This window comes from Ziziphus jujuba, chromosome 9 (assembly GCF_031755915.1).
Source record: "Ziziphus jujuba cultivar Dongzao chromosome 9, ASM3175591v1".
Taxonomy (NCBI): domain Eukaryota; kingdom Viridiplantae; phylum Streptophyta; class Magnoliopsida; order Rosales; family Rhamnaceae; genus Ziziphus; species Ziziphus jujuba.
In genome coordinates this window covers 28,317,499-28,327,917 of record NC_083387.1, presented here as the reverse complement: position 1 = coordinate 28,327,917, position 10,419 = coordinate 28,317,499, and the positions used below count along the sequence as shown (strand labels likewise).

The 10,419-nt window shown below is 31.0% G+C and overlaps 1 pseudogene; it reads left to right on the top strand.

The window, feature by feature from the left end:
- Window positions 1–1,216: 1,216 nt before the first annotated feature.
- Window positions 1,217–4,395, top strand: LOC112491103 (vacuolar protein-sorting-associated protein 37 homolog 1-like; annotated as a pseudogene).
- The last annotated feature ends 6,024 nt before the right edge of the window (window positions 4,396–10,419 follow it).

Genomic DNA, 10,419 nt, shown 5'->3' with positions numbered 1-10,419 from the left:
TTAATGTAAAGCTTCCTGAAGCATTGTGTTGTATCCTTCATGTTCAACGAGGTTAAAATAATGCCATTCTCCCAAATTAAGCAGTTTACGATCGCTGCTAGTTTTAATGAGGTTCTCCAAAAATTCAGCATAACAAGTGATATTTATGGAACTAGCGTACCAATTATTTTTCTCAATGGGGTTTAGAAGGGAGAGCTTAAATGCTTCTTTTTTTATTTATTTATTATTTTTTATTTTTTTAATCAGAAATTACAATGTATTCTAAAGTAAAAGGGAGAAAGATTTCTCACCCAAGCCTAGTTGAATTTAACATCTAGCTAGCCTTGAGTTTAATTTCGATCTCGTCCAACTGTGTTGCACTAGGAATGGATATTGCTATTCAATATTATCAATATTTTCCCATAATGGAGAAAAAAGAATCAACATGGTCCTCAATGTAAGATCAAGAATGTGTTCACACTTTTATGAATTCGGAATGTTGACGAATTAATGAATGTGGTGGTGGTATGGCGAGGACAAAATATGGTCACTAAATTAAGAAGTCAATGGCCAATTGAATGAGGGGGGTTTCTTAATGTCTGGATCTTTGGTAAAATTCAAACAATTTCTCAAGCACCAACCAAAATGGAGTTTGATTATCTATCAAGAACAAATCATGATATGGATATTTTACCATGAAATTTCTTGTCAATAGATGATATCATGAAGACACTTAAATGCAATGTGGGTTATGAGCTTTGTCATTTTGTGTTGAGACTGCTTCTAGGGCTTTGTTGATGTAGCATCCATCAGTTGGAATACAAGGATCACAGCTTTTGCACTTTTCTTCCATTATTAGGTTGTAATTGATCGCAATTAGGAATAACTATAAATGTTTTGAGTCCATCCATATTGCTCTCAAACCGATCACTTGACTCCTTGTTTCCCTGCACAAAGGCTACGACAAAGTCACCGTGGGAGGCACATGGATGTTGCCCCTCCAATGTTAGGAGGCACGGGGAACTTCCATTTTAAACCCTTTTCGGTATTTTTGGAGTTTTGTCCCATTCCTAGTCTGCCACATGGCCTTACCCTTTCTGGTATAGAATCAGACCTTTGGGCCTCCCTGGACATGTCTATTAGCTAAAACAAGGGGAATTTGGTCCAATACCCCTATTGAAAGCCTTCTAAGGAAATTTACCCCTTCGGTTTCAATATTTTTTGTTTTGCCCTTTTATTTTTCAATATTCTTAAATTATCCTTTCAAATGAAAGAATTAATGAAAGGGTATGTGTATTCTATTTTTCCCCTGAACCTGAACGACATGAACGGAGCACAAAGAAAAGAGGGAGAGAAACTGAGACAGAATGGCGAACAGAGCTTGGGAGAGAGATGATTTGTGTAATGGGTAATGCAATTTTTAAAGTCTTTAAACTCAAGAGCGAGAGAAAATGACTTATTCTGGGATGATCATCAGCTTGACTCTTTAATCCCTAAAGAGGAAGAGATCCATGACTGTTTCAGCGAATTGAGCTCGAATGGTGCTTCATTGATGGCTTGGAAAGAATCTGTGGACTGGATTTTGACTGTTAAGGCGCACTATAGGTTTTCTGCTGTGGCCGTTGTTCTTGCCATGAACATCTCCCGTAGAAGCGTTTCTTCGTCTTCTTCTTCTTCTTCGAGCTTTGGCCTTTTCCGTAATTCTTCCAACACAAAGAAGCATTTCGAGTGAGTTTTCGTTTCATGAGAAAAAAAAAAGAAAAAATAGATAACACTTTCTGCTTGCCTCCCCATTTCTTGTCTTTCCCGCTCTTCTTTTCTCTTTTGTTGTCCGACATTTTGTTTGAACCATGGCCATTTTGGGCTACATTGTCCCCTGGTATCTCTTTAAATATCTGTAATTTCTCATCGATTTCTCACTTGAATTGGGTATTTTTTCAAAAAATTTCAAAAACCCACCATTTTTTTTAAGGGCATGGAAATAGGAGAAATTGTGATTTATTATTAGCACTTTTGGTATTGTGCACTTTTGGTATTTTTGCAGTCATTCAGGAAATTAGACCCAGACGATGAGAGCATAGACTTGTATATGTGCAAAAATATTAAGGACAAATACCCTAATTTCAAATTTGAGTATACACTTGATTCAAACAACCAACTATAGAAAATTGTCTGGTCATATGCATCTTCTGTCAAGCCATATAAGATCTTTAGTGATGCAGTGGTGTTTGATACAACTCATTGCTTGACTGTATTTGATATGCCACTTGGGATATGGGTTGGAATGAATAATTATGGTATGCCTTGCTTCTTTGGTTGCTTGCTTCTGCGAGAAGAAAATTTGAGGTCTTTTTGATGGGCATTGAAGGTAATAGAGTGAAAGTAGAGTATAATACAAATATATTCTATTAGTCATTTTGTCTAGAAAGGAAGTGGGGTTATTGGTCATTTTGTGTAGAAATTATGATAATACAAATTTTCGGTAATTATGATAATATAAATTTTTTTGTTAGTCAAACCATCTATTGTATGGCTTGTGGGTGTAATTGCTGTTTTGAAGGATAAGACATGAGGTTCCTCATGCTCATGACTAAATTTTATATTGATTACTCATATGACTTTATGGAACTAGGTTAATTAATCTTTAGACAAGCATGTATTCTATCAAACTGTTCTCATAGTATCATCACCACTTGCTTATTTCCTTCTCTTTCTGTTATGAAGAGAAAACTAATTTCTACTTATACATTTGTTATGTCATTTAATTTTATTTTTCTAAAGCCGACTTGACAAATAATCTGTTTTACTATTTGTGAAAATATTAGTCATCTTTGTAAAAGTCATAAACTTCATATTTCATTTGATTATTGTAATGTTTTACGCTTTGATATGTTATTTTGCAGTTGGGGTACACATTATTGATTGATATTTATCATTCTCTTGTTTCATTTTGCAGTTGGGTTAAACATTATTGATAAATATTTATCATTCTCTTGTTTTTGATTAGATATTTTTTAGTGTTGACGAGTTAAGGAAGCTTTTGTTTGACAAGGATGCATACCATCAATTTTTACTTTCGCTCGATCAAGTTAAAATTCAAAATAATGTACGTACATAAGCTTTTTCTCTTATTTGGGAATCTGTCTGTAGTACTTAAGTGCATAAAGTGCATGCATCAACCCCTTTTTAAAATGCTTGTTAGTGAATATTGGGTATTGTGCTAATACAATGACTTTTGTGCTTGATTTATATGGTTTATTAATGAGCATGGTGGTTTATGCCTTCCCAATATATAGTAGTTTCGCTATTGTGATACTTGAGTCTATGTTCTGATTATTTTTCCTAGATATTTTTTTGCAACTTGACAATTATCAGCTTAGAGATGAAATTCGCAAAGAAACACTGCAGCTAGAGAGTTATTTTTTTCTTGTTATCTACTAGTTTTTGTTATATCAGTCATGCACAATTGGATTATGCATGGAGAAATCTGCTAGTTCTTTTTTTTTTTTTTAATTATATATATATATATATATATATATATATATCAGTCAAGCACAATTGAATTATGCATGGAGAAACAGATCCTGAATTTATTTAAACTCACAGGGGAGAACTTGGAAAATGAACCACGCATTATGGAGCTCAGAAATCAGGTAATATTTATCTTGCTTTCTTTAGGTAGTGTCGAATTTATTGTGTTGATTGTGAAACATTTTCTCCTGTTTTTATGGTCACAGTGCAAAATTATTAGAACAACAGAGTTGGCTGCTACATAGGAGAAGCTACATGAGCTTGAGAGACAAAAGGAAGAAATGTTGAGGTTCGGTTCCCTTGCTTCCCTTCTCCAAAGGCTTCAAGGTATAGAATATGATAATTTATAGTTGGAAATCTACATTGTGTAGTTTCTTTGTGCTCAAGCACATGTTTTATTCTGTTGTTTTGTACCTAGTGGCTATGCTTAAACACAAAAGAATTAATGTAGAGAAGCCAAATTTGATAATAAGCTACTTTATCTTAATTACTTTTAACCTTTATTTTACTGGTGCTTGTTTGCAGATGCAATGAACAAGACCGATGAGGAATCTGAAAATCTGCACAAGCAGCTTCTTGATAGGGAGATCGAGCTCGGTCCTTTTGTGCAGATATACAAGAAGCTTCGCACCACTTAAGCGAGCACTCATTCATCTTGCAGCTAAAACAAATTCACTTAGTTGAATTGATATTATAGAAAGATATATACTTGGAACACACTGAAATCTTACTTGCAGTTTCAATGCATTGGCTAGATAAACATGATTGTTTGTGTATTATTTGGTTAAATATTTTCTCTTTGCTAGTATATCAGTTTTGACAGCACTTGTTCATGTACGTTCAACATTCATCGTGGTATAGTATTATAAAGTTACAATTTTATCAGTTTTTGCCATAATTACATTTACATTTATGATTTTTAACTTGAAAAAACAGACGGATGCAGTCTATGCTTTTGAGATTTTATCTGAAACCGAAACTAGCCTTTCATTATGATGCACTGCTTCTACTTGTTTGTCTTTGATTGGACCGTAATCTCATATTGGCTAATCTGATTTTGAATCGACAGAAATGTGAGTATAACTTCAATGTAAAAAGCTCAAAGCAGTTTCATGTTTAAGGAATAATACCATTTTAAACAATTACACCATGGATTTGGCCATTGTGTTCTCTTAAAATGACAATTGCTGAGTATGTTATCATTATATATTTTTTTGGCCATTGTGTTATTGGAAAAATGATCGAAAAAGTGAGAAAATTTGATTACTGACGGACCATTGGTATCTATTGATGGAAACCATCGGTAACCCGATTTACTTGCAGGAAAAATTACCGATAATTTTCATCGATAATTATCGATATCCTGTTGGTAATTTCAATTTGTCCATCTTTTCAAAGCAAATCACCACAATTTACCACAGGGGTTTCGATAATTACAGATGAAATCTATGGTAATTTTTTCAGCAAGGACAAATTGATTACCATAGGTTACATCGGTAATTACTGAAGGCCCAACATTAATAAATTTTTTTTGCCAATTTCAAAATTTTTTTTGAACTTTTAGGATTTTTTCTCCTTAGGATAATTGAAGAAAGTATGTTTTGTATGTTGTTGCATTTAACACACATTAGGGGATTTGTGGGGGCCAAAAAATTGATAAAATGTGATAACCATAGGGGTTTTGGTAATTACTGATGAAACCTACGGTAAATTTTCAAACAAGGATAAATTGATTACCGTAGGTTTCATCGGTAATTATCGAAGGCCCTAAGGTAATCAAATTTTTGTGCCAATTTGGGAATTTTTTCAGAATGTTTGGGATTTTTTCTCCTTAGGATCATTGAAGAAAGTATATTTTGCATGTTTTTACATTTAACACACATTAGGGGACTTGTGGGGGCCAAAAAAGTGTTAAAATGTGATAACCATAGGGATTTTGGTAATTACCGATGAAACCTACGGCAATTGTTCCAGCAACTACAAATTGATTATCGTAGGTTTCATCGGTAATTACCGAAAGCCCTACGGTAATCAAATTTTTGTGCCCATTTAAGAACTTTTTCAGAACTTTTGAGGTTTTTTCTTTTTAGGATCATTGAAAAAAGTATATTTTGCATGTTGTTGCATTTAACACACATTAGGGGACTTGTGGGTGCCAAAAAATTGGTAAAATGTGATTACCATAAGGGTTTCAGTAATTACCGATGAAACCTACGGTAATTTTTCCAGTAAGGACAAGTTGATTACCATAGGTTGCATCGGTAATTACCGAAGACCATACGATAATAAATTTTTTTTTGGCAATTTGAGAACTTTTTTAGAATTTTTTGGATTTTTTCTCCTTAGGATCATTAAAGAATGTATATTTTGCATGTTGTTGCATTTAACACACATTAGGGGACTTGTGGGGGCCAAAAAATTGGTAAAATGTGATAACCATAAGGGTTTCGGTAATTATCGATGAAACTACGGTAATTTTTCAGCAACTACAAATTGATTGTCGTAGGTTTCATCAGTAATTACCGAAGGCTCTACGATAATCAAAATTTTGTGCCCATTTGAGAACGTTTTCAGAACTTTTGGGATTTTTTCTCTTGAGGATCATTGAAGAAAGTATATTTTGCATGTTGTTTCATTTAACACACATTAGGGGACTTGTGGGCGCTAAAAAATTGGTAAAATGTGATTACCATAGGGGTTTTGGTAATTACCGATAAAACCTACGGTAATATTTCTAGTAAAGACAAATTGATTACCGTAGGTTGCATCGGTAATTACCGAAGACCCTACGGTAATAAATTTTTTGGCAATTTGAGAACTTTTTCCTAACTTTTGGAATTTTTTCTCCTTAGGATCATTGAAGAATGTATATTTTGGTGTTGTTGCATTTAACACACATTAGGGGACTTGTGGAGGCAAAAAAATTGGTAAAATGTGATTACCATAGGGGTTTCGGTAATTACCGATGAAATCTGCGGTAATTTTTTCAGCAAGGACAAATTGATTATCGTAGGTTTCATCAGTAATTATCGAAGGCCCTACAGTAATCAAAATTTTTTGCCAATTTGATAACGTTTTCAGAATTTTTGGTGATTCTATTCATGCTTCTCTAGCCTCCTTGACGCTGATTTTTCAAAGAAACCTTGGCGAGCAACGTTAGAAACTTAAAAACAACCACAAATCCTAGTAGAACCGGAACAAAACCACCATTTGCTAAAGAACTAGATTCTTCCAATCCACCATTCATGTATTTCTGAAGCAGCAGAGAAGAAACAACCACAAGTGAGAAGGTAAAAGCATTCCGATACTCGTAGAAATAAAGGCATGATTAAAGATGGGCATCGTCAAACATTAGCCTGAAGATCTGAGCATTGCTTTCTTCGAACTCAAACATGTTGTCTTTAGATTTGGTCCTCTTTCTAATCTCAACATTGGTTTTTTATGAGAACCCAGAAGCCAAATCGTAGGAGCCACAAAAGATTTCTTTATATTAAATCTAAAATAAAGGACATACAGGTTTTTTAAAATTTTTTTAATGATGTAATGGATATTAAAGGGTAAAAAAAAAAAAAAAAAAATTGACTGATGAAGAAGTATATATATCATCATAGCCCTTCTAAAAGGGACATTGGATCAAATTCCCCCAAAAACAATAAGTCAACTACAGAGCTTATCCTTTACCGAGAATAAGTCTCGGCACTCCAGGCCTTGTTTGTCTTTTCCGTGTCATTCTTCACGTGCTTGTGCATGGCTCACTACATGGATCTATCGACAATGCTAGTTGGGCCCCTTCTACTTGGGAGCTTTGGAAATAGGACTACTTATGTATGGGTATGAGTTGTATGAGCTTATTTGGGCTTTAGGCCTGTGCATCTGTGGGCAAGGCCCAGGTACAACAGTAAACATAACATTTACTCTACAAAAAAGAAAAATCGGTCACAAAAATTGCCAGCTAAAAACGGATACACATATATATACACACACACGTACATACAGTCACTCATTGTATATCAATAGGTCACGATTTGACTTTTTATACGGAGGGACCTTTGATTTTGTCACTTGCACTCAAAAAATAATAAAGTTCTGTCAATATTAAGAAAAAAATGTTAGGATTTAAAACCTAACTATAAAAAAGTTAGGTCGGGACTAGATTCATGAAGACTTGGTTTTTTTCCTTTTTAACTTAGATCCTAAGTTCTAACTTTTAATTTGTTAGACTTGGATAAAGTTTGATTTAAAAACGTGAGACTAATTATATATATATATATATATATATATATATATATATATATATATATATTATAGTCTTTTCTTATAAGGATATAAATTAATGGTTTTACTTTTATTATTAATTCTTCAATTGTTTTAAGGATTGACTTTTAAAAATATAATATTAAAATCTATGAGCATATAGTAAAATATTAAATTTAAAATATATCTTTAAATCTCAATTATTAAATAATATAATAATTAATAAAGGAGATCCTAATGATATATATATATATATATAGCATTTATATATATATATATATATAGGAATTCTATGATGTGAACGTTCATATTTTTTTATCGTGTTGACATCTACAAAAATGATGATTTTTGAAGAAACCGTCATCTTTGTATATAGTATTGACGATAATTTTTCTCAAAAATTTTTGTTTTTGAGGATGTCCACATAATAAAAAAAATACGAATGTCCACACTATAAAAGCCTCATATATATATATATATATGTATGTATGTGTGTGTTTGTGTGTGTGTTTTGCTACTTTAGTTTTCTTGTATTGCAAAATTTATTAAATGAACAAAAAAATAATAATAATAAGAAAAAGAAAAATAAAAAAGAAAAGGGAAGTAAGGATGCGCTTTATGAAATTAGATCATGCATATAAATGAAGTTTAGGTTTCAGTTTAATTTGAAAAGAATTTAGGAATCTCCATCAATGCACAAAAGAATCCAAAAAAAAAAAAAAAATAGTAAAAATAATAATAATTAGAAACCAAGAGTATATAATTCATTAATTAAATCAAATGCAATATGTGTGGAAAGAAATAACTAATATGAAAAATAATTAATACCCATAATAGTATTGCCCTGTGATAATGTGAAACGCAGCCTGGAGATCAAGTTCGCTTTAGCTCCTCTATGTAATATTGCTGTTTGGAGGGAGATTGCTACATATACATCGCAGCCACACATACACAAAAGTATGCCTCAAATTCGAATTCTCAACTTCAATATCAAAATCGTCAATAATAATTCATCAAAACCATTACTACTTAATTGTTTGGCTTCTGCTTCTTTTCTCGGATTCAATTGAAACACAACAACTCAACATCTTTTGCACAACATTATTATTTAAAAAATTAAAATTTTTATAGAAATTTCATCAAAATTTTGGCTTTTTGATGGGGTAAAAATAATTTAGATCTTAAATGGAAATAGGAATAATTTCTATAACATGTATTAAAATTTTCGATATTTTTTTATAATTTTTATAAAAATTTTTGTTAAAATATTCACATCAAATTCTTAATAATTTAATTAAAAAATTCATAATTTACTTGAACATTTTCAAAATTTCCAAGAATTTTTTTTAAGACCTTATAATTTTATTATATATATATATGTACATATTTTTGCTCGGATTATAAAAATTTCCTTATTAAAAAGAGAAAAAGATATTCCAAATACATGACCTAAAATGTATGAATGCGAGAGATGTTAACAGCTAGATTAACCTCACTTATCTTATAATGTTGTTTGATAATGTATTGAATATTAAATGCTGGATTGAACTCGATTGAATTGAATTTGATAGTATTAATACTATCATGTGTTTAATATAGTTGTTGATGAATTGGATTAAATCAATAAATTTATATTCCGATATATAAGAAATCAAATATTAAAAATGTTAAAAGATTTAATAATAAAATACATTGCATATATGATATGAAAATCAATAATATTAGTAAAGTAATTAATATCTATATATTTTATAACTCCACACCATACCCTTAACCAGGTAAAGAAAATTTTAAATTGATAACGAAACAAAAATTGCAACAATGCCCTTAACTTTTTCTTACTCGTGCTTTAGTCTTAAATTTTTCATCTGGTAATATAACTCAGAGCATCTTCAATAGGTACGTAAATTGTTATTTATATGGTATAAAAGTTAGAAAAGTTTGTTCTCTATAAACATTCAAGCCAAAAGTTAATTTCCAAAAACCATATATAAATCCAAATTAATTAGTCAAGTGGGATTAACACAGTAAATAAGTTACTCATATCTACAATTAAGAGATTATGTATTCGAAGTATTCGGATAGGAGAAATTATTGTAAATGCTCAAAAACAAAAAATCCAAACTAATTACTAATGTACAAAATTTTTTCCTTTTAATAAAATATTTTTTCTTGGTAATTACTATTTTTAAATATTTAGAGTCACAATGTTTAACAAATCCTCTAAAAATTGACTATAACTCTCATAATGTCTATTTTACTGTTTATTTTTTACCACATCAACCTGAAAAAGTACTTGAACAATCCTATTGAAAAATATTTTTTTAAATGCTTGTCTATATTTCTAATATGGCAAAAGAATTTTCAAATCTATATTTTCATTATAGATGCTCTTTGACAAAAGAATTTAACAATCCACATAATCATTAAAAATACTGAAAAACATCTCTAATTAAAATGTGGATTACGATTTATGTGGCATAGGAGTTGAAAGAACGTATTATTTATGTGATATAGGTGTCCACTTAATAAATGATCAGCTTAAAAATTAGTTTTCAATGTTTTGTCTAATATTGATCTATATGTATAATTTTTCCCCAAAAAAAAAGAAAAAGAAATATTATATTATTGACAAGGATAGTTTTTAATTTTTTG